At 35.1% G+C, this 18,960-nt stretch overlaps 1 long non-coding RNA gene across 4 annotated transcripts in view; it reads right to left on the bottom strand.

Moving 5' to 3' along the window:
- The window catches only part of LOC142619698 (uncharacterized), a 39,036-nt gene extending 21,734 nt beyond the window's left edge, over positions 1 to 17,302 (bottom strand). For all 4 annotated transcript variants that reach the window (XR_012841539.1, XR_012841536.1, XR_012841537.1 and 1 more), the window contains exons 1-3: positions 17,108 to 17,302; positions 15,336 to 15,399; positions 10,102 to 13,842 (exon numbers count right to left, since the gene is read on the bottom strand). This is a non-coding gene — a long non-coding RNA (uncharacterized LOC142619698). The remainder of the gene's footprint in view (positions 1 to 10,101; positions 13,843 to 15,335; positions 15,400 to 17,107) is intronic.
- Positions 17,303 to 18,960: the final 1,658 nt, after the last annotated feature.

Below are 18,960 nucleotides of genomic sequence, written 5' to 3'. Positions count from 1 at the left end.
AGCCAAGTTTGGCCTGGTCGGATTGTAAGTTACTGTTTACCATTCAATCAAGTTGGTCGGCACTACCGCCATAGTTATCCAGTTTATTTTGGCATTATAATTATTTTGAATTATTTTATGGATATATCTCTCATACCCCATATTTTGTTTTACATCTATTTCATGATAACTCTTCCATTCCCATTTATTTATTTCTTCGTCTGCTACTTCTTTTCCATCATTGTATACTGGTTTAGTGATTTTGTTAATATCTTCCGATGGTAGGCTGAGCCTCCTTCTAACCATTCTATTCGTTATTCTGTGATTATTTGTTCAGATTAACCTTTGCTTCCCTGTTATCTCAATTCTTCCTATTTTTGTGTTTAGCCCTAAAGTTTGTTGCAGATTTATATACCTGTGAGATTTGTTACCAAAGTCTGTGGTGTTCTCTGTTCTATAAAGAGGCCGAAAATCTTCCTAGGTTTGGTTTGGTCAGCCCGTTGAAGCCGAGAGAAGGCGTGTTAGGGTGGTCCCCATTATTGGAGGAGAGTCCGACGGAAAGGAGTTCACAGATCAGGTGTCTATCCCATAGTTGTATACTTTTGCTTCAGATCTAAAGGTTAGATCCAGAAGTTTGAGGATAAAAGTGACTAGGTTGTGATAGTTGATTTAAACTTGTAACCCCAGAATCATGAATAGGTTGTTTAGAAGTTACTCTTCTACCAGCAGTAGATGTTCCCAACCTACATCCATTCCAGATATCCCAGCAGACGTAGGAGTACTTAATTCGGAGTCTTATGAGCTATCCGATCTAGATCTAGACATAGGAGATTGGAATATCCCAAAAGTAGCCACCAGCCAATTCTATAAGTCTTCATGGTCTTTGAGCAGAGCGTTCAAAACAGACTACCATGTTAAGACCATAGAACAAGTCTATGGAATAAACAAGGAGTACGAAACGTGCTACTTATTATCCCCTTCAGCCATCCAAAAGCATAAAGACAAAGGACATAACTTCCTACACATAGGATTAGTCCAAGTTGGAGTGAAACCACTCACCAGAAGAGGTTTGAACAGCTCAATCCTCATGGCCCTTAGAGATGCTCGTCACATCAGATTCGACGACAGCCTCCTAGGAACCATAGAAACCAGTCTTAGTAACGGACCCATCCATTTTAACTGTTTCCCTGATTTTAGCATCTATCTCCATGACAGCACAGTTATCAAAGCCCTCACACTCAATATCAAGACCTATGGAACCTTCATGACACAAGGAACCAGTCAGATTGCCTTGATATACAAAGTATACTACAAGTGCATAAGAACGAACATGAATGTTGGAACACTTGATAGGAGACAGAAAGGTGAGACAACCCTCATCCAAACCACTGACCCTAGTGCCAAGATAAAGGTTTCGAGAACCCTCAAATGGTCTGAAATCACTTTCCCAACCAACTGGACTTTAGAGAATGAGAACCATACTCTACAGATCCAAAACCCAGCCCAGAATTCAGATCTAGAATTTGTCCAACAACTAGCCGATGGCACGGTTAGGTTAAGTTTTGACAGATCTAGGCTTAGCACTCCTCTAGATTATGAGTGTAGGCAACCTCTGGACATATCCCAGTTTAGATCTCCAACTGATCTACATCAGCCCCATAGGCAGTCACCTATCTACCTTAGAGATAGATCTGCATCCCAGTGTAGCTCAACCAGACCTCTAGGATCACCATTCCCAAGGTCTAGAAGAGACTTAGGTGTACAACTTCAGGGAGTTAGAACCAATTCCCAACTTACCACACCTTGCTACACAGCCAAACAGAATTCGATTGTCAATGAGGAAGACGATCGTGAGTAATCCCCCCCATCCCCATCTGAAACTAATATGGAACAGCCTCCAGATCCGCAAGAGGAATCTCTGAATATCTTGGTGTTAAACAGAGAATTTGTTCCTGACCTAGAAGAATTAGGTAAGGAGTTTAGTTCTGAGGAAAACAGGACTAAAAGAGAAGCCTACAAAGCCAATTATACCAGAGATCAAAAAGAAAAAGTATTTGAAGCATGGACGGCATTCATGAGGGAAATATCCTGTAATGTCCCCTTTTTCATATACTTCGAGAAGTATTTTGGCCAACACAAGCAGTTTTGTGTCCTCACCAGAACTTAGACCATAAAAGGACCTAATGCAACCAAAGATGTTGTAAGGTCTAGCCATCCACCCCTAGAAGCCATAACCTTCAACCATCGCAAGACAGAGATTATAGCCTCTCCCTTTAAAGCCACCACTGATAGACATCAACCAGTTGACAAGGTTATCGAGCAGAACAACTATACCAACCAGTGTCTAAAATGTCATAGGAAAACAGCTTGACAGGATAGAAGATAGGATCGAAAACAAAGTTATCCTCCAGCCAGGAAACTCTAGTAAACCGACCCAAGCTTTAGAAAAGCCTCTAGTCAAGTTACCCACTACTAGACATACCAGCCTTAGTTATCCTAAGGATAAGACAGTCTTAGAAATAGTTGCCCAGAAGCTAGAAGAACTAGTAAAAAAGGAACCAGCCACCCCTTTATCTATGAATGTTCTAGACATCCAAACAACCTCTAGCAGTTCTAGCCAAGCCTCTGACCAGGAGGTTGAACAATTAGAAAACCAGTTTCAGGATTTAGAGGTAAAACGGCTTTACCATCCTGATCCAACCAGCTCAACCAAGAATTGGTACCCTAGACCTTCACCCCCTGACCTTCGGTATGAGGAAAGGAATGTTAGTAACCAATTCTCAGTATCTTCTGGTAGACTCTATGAATGGAACATAGATGGTTTATCAGAACAGGAAATCCTAAACAAAATTCAGCATATGACTATGGTAGCCAACAACTACCTAGACGAAGGCCGTCCCCATAGAGAAGTCATTGAGATGATAGCATTAGGATTTACAGGTAAACTCCAGCAATGGTGGAACAATTGCCTTACTGAAGTGTCTAAAGAAGACATCAAGTACGCCATCCAAAAAGATGAGGAAGGAAACCCCATCATCAATGAAATTGAACAAGGAATTCCTGATGGAGTCAATACCTTGATTTATACAATCATGAAACACTTCATAGGAAAACCCAGCAATATCACAACTAGGATTTATGAGCAGCTGAGTAACCTTAGGTGTAAAACTCTAGGAGACTACAAGTGGTATGAAGATGTCTTTACCACTAGGGTCATGCACAGAAGAGATTGTAATTCTCCATTTTGGAAGGAGAAATTCATTAATGGTCTACCAACCCTCTTCAGCCAGAATGTCAAGGAAACCCTTTGCAGCCCCTCAGGTGTCATAGACTATGATAACCTAACTTATGGAGACATCTTTAGCACCATTCGAAGTGAAGGAATGAAGATGTGCAGGGATCTCAAAATCCAAAGCCACATCAACAAAAACAAAGCCAAGTACGAAATAGGACATTTCTGTACACAGTATGGCTTACCCTTAATCAAACCTTCCAAGAGGAAATCCAAGCACAAAGGAAAGGAATCCTTTGAGAAATCCTATAGGAAGAAAGCAACCAAGTATTATAGAAAATAGAAGTACAAGACTGATGATTTCTATAAGAAAGGAAAATCCAAGGAACCCATTCCACAAGCATCAGGAAAATGCTACAACTGTGGAAAGAAAGGTCATTTCCAGAGCGAGTGTAGAGCTAAGGCCAAATCCCTTATCAATACCCTCATTAGTGACCAACCCAGCAAAAATGAGATCTTCAAGTTACTAGAACTTGACCACTCAGATAGCGAGTCATTCAGCAGTGCTAGTGACAGTGAGCTTAGGCAGATATACAGGTCATCCCCAGATTCCTCTAGTACCAGTACCTCCAAATAAAGGGGTGGCTGGTTCCTTTTTTACTAGTTCTTCTAGCTTCTGGGCAACTATTTCTAAAACTGTCTTATCCTTAGGATAACTAAGGCTGGTATGTCTAGTAGTGGGTAACTTGACTAGAGGCATTGTCAGCAGGAATTCCTAAACAAGGAAGGGTTTTAACATATTGTTTGATATGCTGGACCACTGTAGTATGGGCTGGAGTCCAGGGGGATGGATTGGTTCGAAGTCTATCAAAAAGGAGCTTGCATTGCTGTCTGAGATTTTGATAAAAATCTGAGATGTAGTTGAGAGAACCTAGAAATCTCTAGAGCTGGGTTTTATCTAGGATTTCATCTGAAAACTTATCTGCAAACTGGATAGCTCTATCTATGGGTTTGATTACACCATGGTGAATATCAAATCCTAAGAAGCGAACTCTAGTTTGGAAAAGTTTGATCTTGGGGGCTGAAACAACAAGACCATTAAGCTTGATGGTATGGAGGAATGCTCTTAAGTGCTTCTGATGTTGTTCCAAAGATTCTGAAAAAATGAGTACATCATCGATGTACACAATGGCATGACTAGAGAATGAATTAAAAATCTCATTCATGATATTTTGGAATTCAGAAGGTGCATTTTTGAGACCGAAGGGCATCACATTCCATTCGTAATGGCCAAAGGGTGTGGTGAAGGCTGTTTTATACCTATCAGGCTCTTTGATTTGTATTTGCCAAAACCCACTCTTCATATCAAACTTGCTGAAAACAACTGCTTTGCTAAGCCTGTTGACTAAGTCCTTTTTGTTGGGAATTGGGTACCTTACCCATTCTAAGACTTTGTTAAGGGGCTTGTAGTTGATGACTAATCTAGGGACACCTCTCTCAATCTCAGCATTTTTCTGGACATAAAAGGCTGGACAAGACCATGGTGATCTGGATTTCCTAATGATTCCTTTCTTAAGGAGGTCCTCTATCTCTGCTCTGCAAGTATTCATAAGCTCCTGGTTCATTTGGATAGGCCGAGCTTTGGTAGGGATATCCTTTTCATTGAAATCTTTGACATATGGGAGAGCTACCTCGTGTCTCTTTCTATGCCAAAAGGCTGTGGGTAGATCAGAGCAGACTTCCTGCTTAAGTTCTTCCTCAAACTTTCTGATCTCTTCTTGGAGGGTTTTACAAGCTAGTTGGTCCTCAACTCTTTTGTATCTAATTTCCTCCTGAAGATACTTAAGATGTATGGTCTTGGCACTAATCAGGTTTAAGGTTTTGGAGATTGTGTCAGCTTGAATGGTGCTAATGTTTCTGGGCACTGGCTCACTAATAAACTTAAACTTGATGGTTTGGCCAAAGGGTTGGGTAGTGATTCCTTTACTATCCACTATGAAAGGGTAAAGGATGCAAAGGAAGGGATTTCCTAAGATGACTGTGTCTGTCATATTTTTGACAAGAACAAATGTGGTTTTGAAACACATGTTATCTTGGCAAACATGGGCTTTAGGAAGTTTGAATTCAATCTGCATTTTTTCGCCACTTGCGGATGTCAATCGTTCCCTAGACTTTTTAAAGTATTTGGAGGGAGCTAACTTCCTTTGGAGGGAGCTGACCTGTATATCTGGGGATGACCTGTATAAATATATATATATATATATATATATATATATATATATATATATATATATATATCCGAAATGTGTTCTGGCTTATGTTTTTTTTTTTTTTTTTTGTAATTGGGGATTTTTTTTAAGGGCAGGATAGTAATTTTGGCTTAACCCAAAATCACCCAATTCCTATTTTGTGTTTTGCGCCGCAGCCTCCCTCTCTCTTTCTCTTCTCCGGTTTGTCTTCTCCCTCACTCTCTCGTTCTCACTTCTCTCCCTCTCTGCGTCTCACTAACTTGAGTCAACAAAATTTCTTTTAAAGTTCTCACTTCTCTCACTCTCTGCTCCGGTTTCTCTTCTCCCTCACTCTCTCGTTCTCACTTCTCTCCCTCTCCGCGTCTCACTCTCAAGCCTCAACAAAATTTCTTTTACATTACTCACTTCTCTCACTCTCTGCATCGAGGTCCTTGGTCGGAAGTTGGAAGAGTGCCGTGACTGCCGTCAAAACTGGTATGTGCGTGTTTTTTTTTTTTTATATGATTTCGATTTCAGAATTTGTATTTTCGAATTGAACATGAGTCACATACTCACATGACAGAACCAAATTATATTAAACTTTAATATGATTTGATCCTGTCATTTTTTTTTTTTTTTTTGGCTTTCTTTGCTATGGTTCGATTTTTTTGCTTTGTTACTAATTAAGAGTTTTTTTTTTTTTTTTGGTTTTTAATGCATGTGAATGACATAATGTATAAAAATCTATTTTTTTTTTTTTTTTTTCATAATCTGTTTGATTTTTTTTTTCTCAGCTGCTCTGGGTCTCTAGGTCTCTCGGCCAGTCTGTTGGCTCTGTTTCTCACTCTCAGCCTCAGGTATAAACTTTAATTTTTTTAGTGGAATTATATTTCATGTGGAATAGAGATTCTGATAATGTTTGTTATTTACTGTGTTCATGAATTGGTTACTGTGATAAATAACAAATTGTTTACTATGTTCATGAATTGTGTTCATGAATTTGGGTTACTGTGATAAATAACACTGTGATAAATAGCAAATTGTTTACTGTGATCATGAATTGTGTTCATGAATTGGGTTACTGTGATAAATAACAAATTGTTTATTGTGTTCATGAATTGGGTTACTGTGTTCATGAATTGTTATTTCATTCTTGATTTTGGTTAGCTTGAGATATTGGGATAGTAATAATAATTTACAACTTAGTATTATTATTAATAAAAAGATAGCTTAGAATTATTAACAAATAATTGATAGTATATATGCAGTGTGAATTATGACTGAAAATCAATCAAGTGTAGCGTCTGGCCCGGTTGTAAGATCCGAGGATCCAGCATGGGCTTATGGCCGTGCTGTGCCGGATGCGAGGAATAACACTCAATGTATTTTTTGTTCTAAAATGATAAGGGGGGGAGGAATTACTAGGCTCAAGCATCATTTAGCTGGGATTAAGGGTGATGTTGAAGCATGTAAAAAAGTATCTGAAGATGTAAAATGGCAAATGAAACAGTTGCTTGAAGATTTAAAGAAAAGTAAAAAGAAAAAAAGAAGAATTAGTAAACAAATTGCAAATCCTTATGATTTAGAGGAGGAGGAGGATGATGATCATGATCATGATGAAGGTAATAATGATAATAAGAGAGGGGGTTCAAAGAGTCATTCATCAGTTAGTAACTATAACACCAAAGGGAAAGAAAAAGTTGGAGAAAGGTCCAACATTAAATCCTTTTTTGCTCCAAGAACAATTCCTGGTTCTCAACCATCCATAAAGTCTTCTTTGGCCTCAAAGCAAATGGTTGAGAAGGCAAGAATGAATTTTGCAAGGTGGTGGTACCATGCTAATATACCTTTCCATGCAGCCCGCTCTGTGTATTATCAAGAAGCTATAGATAGTATAGTAGCTATTGGGCCTGGTTTTAAGGGACCTTCTTATCATGACTTGAGGGGTCCTTTATTACAAAAACATGTGGGTGAAATGAATGATTATCTCTTAGATGTGAAAAATGATTGGAAAGTTTATGGATGTTCAATAATGTCAGATGGGTGGACAAATCAAAGGAACACTCCAATCATTAATTTTTTAGTGTATTGTCCAAGAGGTACTATGTTTCTTAAATCCCTTGATGTGTCAGGCCTAACAAGGGATGCATATACATTGTTTAAGTTGTGTGATAAAGTTGTTCAAGAAGTTGGGGTTGAGAACATTGTGCAGTTCGTTACAGATAATGATTCTGCTTACAAGTCTGCAGGAAAGAAGCTAATGCAGAAATATGGGTCATTCTATTGGTCTCCTTGTGCAGCCCATTGCATTGATTTAATGTTGGAGAATTTTTCAGATAGGAGATACTTTCCTATCATTCAAGAAACTATTCAAAAGGCTAAAAAGATTACCAAATTCATATACAACCATGGCAAGGTTTTATCTTTGATGAGAAGTGACTTCACTAATGGTAGGGATTTGGTTCGTCCAGCCATCACAAGGTTTGCAACTGAGTTTTTAAGTCTTCAATGCTTGAGTAAGTTCAAGAAAGAACTTAGGCAAATGTTTACTTGTGATCAATGGGTTGAATCTCGATATGCTAGAGATGTCATGGGAAAGGAGGTGGCTGCACTTGTTTTGGAAGATAAAGAGTTTTGGTTACAATGTCAACAAATAGTGAAGATTAGTGAGCCTTTGGTTAGAGTACTTCGTCTTGTAGATGGGGATGAAAAACCATCAATGGGATACTTGTATGAGGCAATGGATAAAGCAAAGGAGAATATAAAAGCAAGGTTGAAGAATAAAATTTCTGCATATATACCATTTACTAGTGTCATTGATGCTAGGTGGGATAAACAACTCCATAGTCCATTACATGCAGCAGGTTGTTATCTTAACCCTGGAATTTTCTTTAGGCCTTCATTTAAGAAGCAAAAGGAAATTACAAAAGGCCTACTTAGTACCATTACAAGATTGGTTCCTGATCCTGATGAGCAAGATACTCTTAGTTCTCAAATTGAAGCATACAAAAAAGCTTTAGGTGACTTTGGAATGCCTATGGCAATCCATCAACGTGAAAAACTAAATCTAGGTATATTATATATATATATATATATATATATATATATATATATATATATATATATATATATATATTTCATTTGAAAGTTTGGAATTTGCTTTGTACTAAATTAATACTTTCTTTTATTTTTGGAAGTTGCTTGGTGGGAGCAATTTGGAAATGACACTCCAGAATTACAAAAGTTTGCAATTTGAGTGCTAAGTCAATGTTGTAGTGCAACTGGTTGTGAAAGAGCTTGGAGCACATTTGAGTTTATCCATTCCAAGAGGAGAAATAGGCTTGAGCATAAACGTTTGAATGACTTAGTATTTGTTCGTTATAATTTATTGTTACGAGAAAGGTATGTTTTTAAATATATTTAAATTTTATTTTGAATGATTAGAAAATGTCATTAATGTATGATATTGATTTTGGTAGGAACATTAGAAGAACAAAGGATTACTTAGATCCAATAAGCCTTGATAATATTGATTTGATGGATTATTGGGTAGCTGAAGATTCTGAATTTTTGTTACTAACTGAGGAAGATGTGAATTGGGCTAGCATTGAAGAGCCATTAGCAACAATGAATTTGGAAGATAATGATAATGATGATGATGATGTTGTTGTTCTTGATGAGGATGATGGTGATGATGATGTTGTGTTGACAAATGCTAATACTCATGTATATTATAGTCCTGATGTAGATCCTTTTGATGGATGGGAGTAGATGATCTTATGTAATTTGTATTAAATTTGTGTTAACTTAATTATTTGTATTATTTATTTTCTTTGTAAGCAATGAACAATTAAGTTTTTTTTTTTTATATTATGTTTTTTTTTTCTTTGTAAGTTTGTATGCAATGAACAATTGAAGTAATGTTTTATCGTAAACATGGATTTTTGAGATAATGTTTTATGGTAAATAGAGATTTTGTATGTATGTGTGTGTGTGTGTGTATATATATATATATTAAATATATAAAATAGCGGTAAACCCGAAACGGTACACCGGTATTGACCGGTATCCGAAATATACCGTACCGGTGGCCAAACCGGTACAGCCTCCGGTACGATATTGACTTCCTTGATATAAACACATATATTTATGAACATATACACACATAAATAAGTTGTATTAACGGACACCATAAGGTGCCCGTTAACATCACATATTGTGTCAACTTTTCAAGTTGTAGAGTAACTTTTGACAACTTTTTGGTAATTTTTTTTTTTTTAAGTAATTTTTTTAACAACTTTTTTTCTGTTTTTTAAATGAGACCTAAAAAGAAAAATGTTAACATATACCAGTGTTTGTTAACATTTCCCTATATAAATATATACACATATTTTTGTGTATAAATCTAAATCTAAGTAGAGAAAGTACCGCAGTGATATGAAAGCATAAAACAAAGATAAAATAGCAAATAGAGAAGATACATCAAAATAAATATATTCAAAATATGTGTATAAATCTAAATCTAAGTAGAGAAAGTACCGCAGTGATATGAAAGCATAAAACAAAGATAAAATAGCAAATAGAGAAGATACATCAAAATAAATATATTCAAAATAAGATTAAAACAGAGCAAAGAATATCAAAACACTAGTAAAATCTTACTTGAACTGAAAACCTTGTGTCTTCCATTAAAATTGAATGATCTGTCTTTGATACAAAACTTGAATTAAACTTCTGTCTTTGAAATATAGGATTACAAATAAAAGTCTGCCTGAAAGATTAGAATCTGTTTTTGAAAATATAAAAGAATACAAGGCTATGTCGGTGAGCTATGAGAGGGGAGGATTACAAGAGTCTGTCTTGGTTAAGAGAGGGAGAAAAGGGTCTGTAATTGGATCTAAAACTTGGTCCTGTGTTCTGAATCTGTCTTTTTATAGAGAAAATAACCCCTGTCTGGGAAAGTAACTCAAGTAGGTAAAGTTAACTGGAGTTAGTTGGTGTAAGCTTGTTGAATCACAATCAGTAGAAATTACTATCCATGAACAGCAAAAGGTTTTACCAATTATAAACAGTAATTTGTCAGAGAATCTGTCACGCGTGCTTGTGAACGGTAACCTGTCGTGATCTGTCTAGTACTATTCACGTGCTGATGAACAGTAAACTGTTTAATAATGGTGAACAGTAGCCGCTTTGTCTGCAGTTTTCTCGTTGAGTCTGTCAGCAATCTTTAGTCGTACATCTGTCAATCTGTCTGTTTTTGGGTCTGTCATTATTTTCCACATGAATACATTGCCTCTACCAGCATATTCTGAAGGGATAGTGTCTCTGACGAGACGCCTTCATGCTTTTTCTGAAATCTTCGCTGAAGCTTTTCTGGTTGTTGATTGGCAATAATTCTTTTCCTCAAGAATCTGTTTGGTCTGGGATTTTAGCCTTAGAATGCCAGGACATTGATCGTTAACCTTAGCATTAAGAGTAACAAAGTGCAAGTACGCCTTTAAGGCCTTCATGCTATTGTCTAACAGAGTTGAAATGGTGTAGCATGAATGCTACCATTTCTTTTTCTATCAGGATTTCAACAATGAGATTGTCCATCTGGGTTTCTATTTCATCTTTTTTTTTTATTAGTATCTGGGTTTCTATTTCATCTGTATTGCCTTATCTTACGATGGGCTTAAAATTCTTCAGGGAACAGTTTTTAAAGAGGAATAAAATAAAGTAGCAAAACATCTTTTGAAAGGAAGAAAGCGAAAAGGTATTAAGGATCCGTTTAGATAGAACTTATTGCTGAAAATTAAAAACTGAAAACACTGTAGCAAAATAATTTTTAAATGTGTGAATAGTGATGCGGGACCTATTTTTAATAAAAATTAATTAAAAAGTACATAAACAGTGTGCACACAGTACGCACACAGTACGCGCACTGCGCATATGTCCCCTCTGCCAAAAAAAAAAAAAAAAAAAATCAAAACTTGGACACAGAAATAAGCTACATCCAAATGCCCTCTTAAAGTTTGCTGAATTTCAGCGTTTTGATTATTTTGTTGGTCCATTTTCACAGTAGATGGGGCCCATTGCTGCCCCATAGCTGAAAGAGTAGCTTATTTTTGACAAAAACGGTATGTTAGCAATGGCCATTTTTTGAAAAATTGCTTTCTCTTCAACTGTATCTTGCAAGATCTCCCTTCTTCTTCCTCATTAATGCCCCAACTTCGTCTTCAAGCTCTTAAATTTTACATCTACCACCAATTGCCCAAATTTATATGAAGCATCTGATACACAAATTTATGCGAAGCATCTGATACACAAGCAAAAAAACTTGACAAAATAACCCTAAGTAATAAATACATCCATTAGTGGTTTTGGGCAAGATCAATGGTATCACTTATATCATCTGTTACTGGCTCAACTCTGTCAGTGCTTCCTTCTTTAAAAATGGAAATTTCTTTTATTAAGTATATGTCTTTGGGGATTGGGTATGAACTTGAAGAAAACTTCTGTTTCACATATATTAGTACTTATCACATTATCTGTCGTGGAAAAAGGATCAAGTAAAGCCAAAAAAAGATTGCTTAAAATAACTTTAGAAGATAATCTGTCAGTTTAAAAGGAAAGGTGCGTAGAGAAGAAAACTTTTAGTCGTAGAGCTAAGAGAAGTAGTTTTCTTCTCTACGCAACTGAGAGCTCTCATCTCCTTCTCCTTTCTCCCTTTTCTTACACAAACCAAAAAAAAAAAAAAAAGAGTGCACTGTTGCTAAGGTAAATACCTAAATTTTATTTTTATATATATACACATATATATATACACGTTAAGTATTTCTCAAATTTTTAACTCTTAGTGCACAGTATCTATAGTTGTGCAATGTAACAACAACGAAAAAGTTTATATATTGACAATTATCCAAGATATTTGTTGTGATGAAGTGTACACGGGCTCTGTTTTCTCACACTTTCTCTCTCTCACAGGAGAGCTTAATGGACGATCTGATCAGAGGTTTTTGGGTTATTATTTTTATATTGAGCTAACCATTGCTCTGGTTTTTTTATTTAAACTATTTATTTTCTTCTAGTGGATAGTTGAATTTGAATTCTAAGAGCATTTATATATGGGGTGCTGAAAAATTATCATTTATAACCTTAAAAAAAAAACTATTTTATCTATTTTAAAACTTCTTTTAATAATACACCTAATATCTCATTTCTTATTTTAATATACAAACTATTAAAATAATATAAATAATTTCAACCAATTTAACAATCAACCAATTAAAATAAATATTAAATAAAAACTCAAATACCCTTCTCTCTTTCCCACATGTCAGTCTCTCTTCCTCAACCAAATGGATCAAAGCCTTTTAACCAAAATCAAACGACCCAACCACCACAGCACAACCAGCAACCACGACACTCAACCACAATGACCCCGTCACAACCTATAGTAACCAACTATCCAACCACCATCGTAATCATGGCTCAAAGACATGGTTTTTTTTCCAACAATTAAAACATGTTAATTTAATTTATTGAGGGAAATAAGGTTTTAAGAAAAATTAACTAGCACAAAAATAATCCTATAGGAGTGAGAACGAAGATCAGAACAAAGGTTTAAAGAGAAGTGATGGCATTTCATAAACCTTGCTTTTCTTGGAATTCCCATCTCTCATTGTTGCACTAACTTTATATAGCTGTCCAGAATTACAGAACCTAATTTCCACTATTACTTGGAAAGGGAATTTGAATGCGGGGAAAAAAAAACACTAGGACTATATAGCAAAATCAAACTCTCAGGAACCAAAAAGAAATATCCAGAAACTGGGTTTGTATTTTTTTTTTTTTTTTTCTCTAAAATCAGATAAGAAATGAAAGCAAATCCCCTAGTTAATGCTCAAAACAATAGGAGAAAACTCACTGATTTTCAATAGAATATAACAGAGCACTATGTTTCTTCCAGTAATGAAGAGAAGAAAATAAATAAGGGAACAGGGAAAATCCCAGTATCTTGGCATTATCTTTCCTGGGTTTCCACACACAGCAATAAAACCCAACAAAACCCATTTTATACCATCAATGCTCATTTAATACCTCTCCATTTCACAAAGACTTTATTTCTGATTACCTAATTACTACATGGATTTTTTTTTTTTTATGACGATTGAATTTTGTAAAGTCTCAGGATATCTCTCCATTTTATTGAGATTAAAAGCTATAACTGTAATAAAAGTTCAATTTTACTAAGTTAAAGTCGAAGAGTACTTACACTACCAAGTCCTCTGCAAAAGGCACCTGCTCACTGAGAAGAAGAGATATAGAAGAAAGAAATAAACTAGAAGGTTGCTTCCCTCCAATTTGTATTCTTTTCTCTGTAAACTGAACCTTCAAAATGTGAAGAAAGAAAGATGATGTCTGCAACAACCACAAACAAAAAAGCATAAGCGATCTAAAAAACTTGTTAGAGCCAAATCAGAAGAAAGAAACAAAAGGTATGCATCCAACACAAAAGTGCTACAGAAAATCACATTACATGCCTTTATCAAGGCAATTAAAATTTAGTTCATAATGAGGGCTTTTTGTCATCCTAAAAGATTAATGATATTTGCCTATTAAAACAGAAAATGGTATGAAGCAGAAATAATCGTGAATTTAAAAACACTCTTTCATTAACAGCATCAACTCTTATTTCTAGATATATTGAAACTACTAATGCTACACAAAATATTAAACATCAGTAGTGGCTAATTAAAAGGCATATTCAAAGTCACTGGATCTCATTTACAAGTTATAGTAATCAATTAAAATGAATCTGCTGCCATTCTTTTTCCAAATGTGCACACACAAATAGGTGTGGCTACACATAAACAGTACAATGTAAGACAACTGACTTTGATTCCCAATTCCCTATTCCATTTGACATAGTGAGGCACTTGGTTCATTCATTTCAAAACATAATGCCCATCACCTTAGTGCTGATTTTAAACAATGTCATTGATACATCAGTAAACAACGGCAGTTATATAAGCAAAACATAATCATAGACCACAAAAAGACTATAGGATAGCTATCAGGTTGTGTTCCACAGGTTGCCTTGGGGTTGTCATTATATGTATCTAATGAGCATGGGTTTTCCACCTTGCATTTTTGGAAGCATTATTATTCTATTGCTAGTGATTTTGCTCCAATAAAATTAAGGGTTCCTCAAACAATAAGATAAGAGAAGCCAGGGGTGGCATCTAGAAGCATAAGAAAGATCACTCCCCCCACCCTCCCCATCATCGCAACAAAGTACATGCACTTGATCAGCTATACAGATGTATATATAGAAACTATTGAATTGTACCTCATGGCAAATTTTAATTTACTAAAGCAAAAACATGGAAAATTAAGTGGCCTCCCTAAAGCCTTTTTTAAGTTCAGTAAATTATCCACAGAATTACTGCTAATTTGTATGTTCCTAATTGGCAAAGGGAATTTTCAAAAACCAAAATTGGAGCATGGATATGATGTATACACAGTTTCTGCATAAATTTGCGTTAAGGCCTAAGAATGAGGAATCAACATTCTTATCATAGAAACAACCAGCTATTGCATAGAAAGAATTCAATCAGACAATAGAGTTTGAGACATTATATAATACAATAGATAGATGATACACATACAGTTATAACCTCATCATACTAAAGTTAAAGTACACAAATTGAAAACAGAAGAATAGTTTCTGCATCTATAATAGGAACATCAGCAGATTTTTCTACATTAAAGGAAAAGAAATTAAATAGAAGAAAAGTAATGTTTAATATCAAGGCTGTATTAGATATTGTATGCACAATGAGAAGAAGCTTAAAACTAGGGTTTAGAATACTGGCTTTAATTTTAATAACAGCATTGAAGTAATATCTTACTATGATCACTTTGAAGATTATACTTCTCAGTAATTTCGATGCCAAAGCAGAGCTACTGCAGACTCTGCAACCAAAATAAAAAGGACGAGTATGTCACATAAGATAACATGTAAAACTAGCCAAAGTTTTGAGGCATTTAATATGCAAGTGATGAGCATGACTTGCAGAAAAACTAGTGATGCTGTGAAGGCTATAATAATCATGTTATCCTGTATTGTAAATGGACTAGTTTGAGTTCCAAAAATTTCCAAGCCAGATTTAGAACATGGGCATGGATCTTCATTAGAAAAAACATTTAACTTCATCTACACCTAAGATGAAATATGGTACAATGCTGCATATCTAGTCATAAAATGGTAATTCCCTTGTCAATAACTTCATCAATCACTCAAACTACAATTCTTTTGTTAGAATTCTGTATTCTCTCATTTATAACGTCCATGTAAACAAAGCATGGATCAAGTATTCTTAGAAAACTTCTTGATTACAGGGATTCCTGTGTACCTACTGTTATAATGCACTCCTTTTGCCAACTTCTATTTGGTCAACATGCATCATTGGGACAACTTTTATATTCAAAGCAGAAAGCCAAAGCAATTCAACATAATACACACATACAATTCGTGCCTAATCGGAGCTGTGCAATTTCCATGATCGTCGAGTTGAGCTATGAATTTGGATTTGTGCTTTCTCAGTTTCTGTGAGAGAGTGAACTAAAGTAGAATTTTTTGCTTTGTTGGCTATCTTTTTTCTTTTTTTTTTGTGGGCTTTTTCAAGGGCTGAAAATTTTGTCATATTTTATCAAGGGTTTCGGTTTCATTCGGTCTCACATTATACCACCAAGCTACAGACTCATACATGTTTTAATATTACATATATATCTATATATCGGTGAAAAAATCCAACACCACCACTGAACCGAAAACCAAAAAAATTAAATATCTCAAACCGAAACTGAATCGAAGTAACAGAAGACCGACCAAAACTCGAAAATTTCGATTGGTTTCCGTCAGTACAATCGGTTGGTCGGTAATTCTTACACCCCTAATTGCTTAGGAGATGTCGATAAAACACTAGTTCCAAGTTCTCCCAACTCAAAAAACAAATCAGTGTACATTATCATGAAAGTGAGCAAGCCATTTTGGAGTTTGATTTGTGTCCTGTCCTCAAAAGAACATCAACAAGCTGGATCCCTTTTTTTAATGAGGCAGTCTTACAAGATTAGATGATAAAAATCATCTTACTTTATTTTTCGATGTTCAACTCTACCTAAAATTTCACTAGCTTTCATGGCTTCTAATCTAAATGTCCATTCCTGCGTCAATACAATATAGTAATTGATGCCACTTGTCCATGTTTGAATTTTGTTACGCCAACCCCAATAAATTCTAGGGTTTTAAGAGCATCTCCAACAAGCTCTCTAAACCCAAAATTTTGGAGAGCAAACCCACAAAAATGTGCTCCAGCAGACTCTCTAATTCCCTGTTCATTAGCAAAAAATTGGTTGCTAATGAACAGTCACTCTCTTGGTTTGATGACCTACTGTTCATGAGCAAAACAATTAACTGTAATAAAAAATTCAAACCACGGGATAAAATCATCAATTTTACTCAAGTTCACAACGGCTAACTGCAAACATCTCAACCATTCCAGAATTTTCTCTCTCAAACATCTCTATCTTAAAACTAATCAAAATACAAACTCAAATCACAATCTTAAAACTAATCAAATCAGAACAAAGTAAAAAACAACATCAACAAAGCAAATCTGACCCATCTGAGCCGTTGTGGTGAGGCGGACGAGCGGCATGCGTGAACGCCGATTTAAACTCTCTCTTGCGGGCGATCTGTGTGTGTGTGTGCGAGTGAGAGAGACAGAAAGAAAGAGTGAAAGAGAGAAAGAGGTATGTCTGGAGGTACACGTGTGTGGAGGAGGAAAAAAAGGGAAAAAGAAAAGAATAAAAGTATGGATGAAAAAAAAAAAAGGATGGAGATAAAAGGGAAATAAAATAAAGAATAAATAATTAAAATTGAGAAATTATACTGTAATATTTTCACAATAAATTTTAAGTGGTAAGTTATAATTAGCTAATATTGATGAGAAAAAAATATTTTTTTTAGAAAAATAAAAAAATAATTTTAATAGTACATTCAAATTAAAATCAGTATTAACTTATTATAAATGATTTTTTGTAAAAATGTTGTAACAATATTATGAAGACAGTTTTTAGAAATGAATAAAAGAAAATTGAAAGGGGAATAAAAAAAATATTAAAGAAATAATGAAAAAATAATATTTAAAAGGAATAGAGAAATAATAGAGAGTCTATTAGAAAGTGTATTTGAAAAAGAAAGAGCATTCACACTGGCCACTCTAAATGCCATATGTAGAGCAATTTTATCATTTTCACACAAAAACCATGCTTCATTAGTAATTGTAAAACTCAACTATTGCAAATTTTTTTGCAATTATGCTACAGTGCAATTTTACATGTAGAATTGTACTATATCAATATTGTAAAAAAAAATATTGATATTTTGTTCTACTTTTTAATTCCCGAAATTTCTCTCTCCTCTCCCTCATTATTTCTCTTCTCTTCTCTTCTCTCTCTTCCTACTATCTTTCTCATCTGCTCTCTCCTCTTTTCAGATCCAAACACCATCCTCCTCTCAAATCCAAATTCACACATCAATGATCAAACCTAAACAAAACCACATCAGGGACACCATCCTTCTCCTCTCTCATGTTTTGTGTTCTGGGTTTTGGAGTTCTGGGTTCTGTGTTTTTTTTTTTTTTTTTTTTTTTTGTGACCGATGCCTAAAGGAAGAGGTGGGTATGGCTGCGACCAAGGGTCGAGGGAGGGGGGGTTGAAGGGGGGCACTTGCCCCCCTAGCCATCTCAAAATTTCTCAATCAGTAGTGATGTAAAATGCAGTAAAAATCCCCACTTGACGGTTGACACAAAAGACAATCAACTTTTTATTTTTATTTATATTTATTAGCTTGTCAACAATTATCAGACAATTTTACATTCACATGGCAACACTTTTTTTACAAAATGGGTCCCATCTAATAATACTTTTTTTTGCACTCTACATTGCCAACTACATCTGAAAAAAAAAAAAAAATATATATATATATATATATATATATATATATATATATACTGAATTGGACTTTGAAAGAAAAAATCTATGTTTAATGTGCCTACTTTAGCCCCTCACCAGTTGGTTTCCAGCTTACAATTTTTTCTCTAGTTATCAACCTTTTCAGTATCAAACTTGAGTTTTTGCTATAAACGTTGAGTTTAACAACATAAAAAAATAAAAATGTCTATATGAAATTTTAGAAGCATTCATGGCATTGAGTTGCGTATAACCGAATAAAACTTCATAAGCATATTGCTATATTCTTAATATTTTTACATTGCTTTATTTTTCCAATTTATTTTAAAGATCCAAATTACATGTTTAAATTGTGTGTATTTAGTATCGATTAATTTATCTTAGATTAATTCTACCTTCAATCTTGAATTTTAATCTCCCCCCCCCCCCTAACTTGAAATTCTAGCTCCGCCACTAGCTGCAATTGGTGGGTTTGGATCGTGGAGATTGGTGGGTTTGGAT

Source organism: Castanea sativa, chromosome 12 (genome assembly GCF_040712315.1).
Source record: "Castanea sativa cultivar Marrone di Chiusa Pesio chromosome 12, ASM4071231v1".
NCBI lineage: Eukaryota > Viridiplantae > Streptophyta > Magnoliopsida > Fagales > Fagaceae > Castanea > Castanea sativa.
The sequence above is the reverse complement of the archived record's forward strand: the minus strand, read 5'-3'. Positions and strand labels throughout refer to the sequence as shown.